Below are 1108 nucleotides of genomic sequence, written 5' to 3'. Positions count from 1 at the left end.
CTCCCAAAACAAACTGGTCAGGCTCCTACTTGGCCTCACCCCCCGAACCCACCTCACCCCTGCCCACTTTGACAGGCTGGGATGGCTTAGGGTCGACGACAGAGTACAGCATCTTGCAATGGGTCTGGTCCACAAGATTAGATACACCACCAAGATACCCATGTACCTGTCTAAATACTTCCTTAATGTAAACGAAGTCCACACCCACAACACCAGAGGGAGTGCAACAAACCATGTACAACCCAGATTCGGCACAAACAAGGGACTAAATTCTTTTCGCTCCTATGCGACCAAAATGTGGAACGCCCTACCAACAGTCATTAAGACATGTGAATCCCTTGGCTCCTTCAAAACTGCTCTCAAAGGGCACCTACGGATGGCTGCAATTCGAAACTGGCCTCTGTAAAAGCTGAATTTGTATCTGGATTGTACTATGTTTTTGTATGGACGTGGTGTTGGGTGCCTGCACATATGCACACATGGCATCAACGCATGGTGTTGTGTGCAGGCGCCCTACACTCTGTCCTTGTACTATGGATTGTACTATGTTTTTGTATGGACGTGGTGTTGGGTGCCTGCACATATGCACACATGGCATCAACGCATGGTGTTGTGTGCAGGCGCCCTACACTCTGTCTTTCGTTTTCTTTTCTTTTATCCCCCTGTTCCCCTCACTGTATATATACTTTTTTTCCCTTTTCGCTTCCTATATGATGAATTCCTGTTCTGTTCTTTAACTACATAGAAGTGTCTGTTTGTCTCTAAATGTTTTGATGAATTGAACAATGTGGACCCTGTTGTAAACAAGTGTAAGGCTTAATTGGGTCGTCCACTCACAGTTAACAGTCTTTGTATTGAGTTTGTGCTTGAAATGTACTGTAATTCTGCAAACTGTTAATAAAGATTTCAATCAATCAATCAAAAACCATGTCCCGCTTCAAAAGGCCCAACAGTATAACAACATCCTGCATGTATGTATGCGGTCGGCCAATCAGAGGCAGTAACTAGGATGTGCAGGTAGCCAGCCGCGGTGCGGGATTATGGGAAGTGAGGAAGAGAGAATTTCAGAGAAGCCAAAAAAAAGGAAAAAAAAGAAAGGCAACGCCGA

Source organism: Protomyctophum bolini (genome assembly GCF_963924005.1).
Source record: "Protomyctophum bolini genome assembly, chromosome: 5".
Taxonomy (NCBI): domain Eukaryota; kingdom Metazoa; phylum Chordata; class Actinopteri; order Myctophiformes; family Myctophidae; genus Protomyctophum; species Protomyctophum bolini.
The sequence above is the reverse complement of the archived record's forward strand: the minus strand, read 5'-3'. Positions refer to the sequence as shown.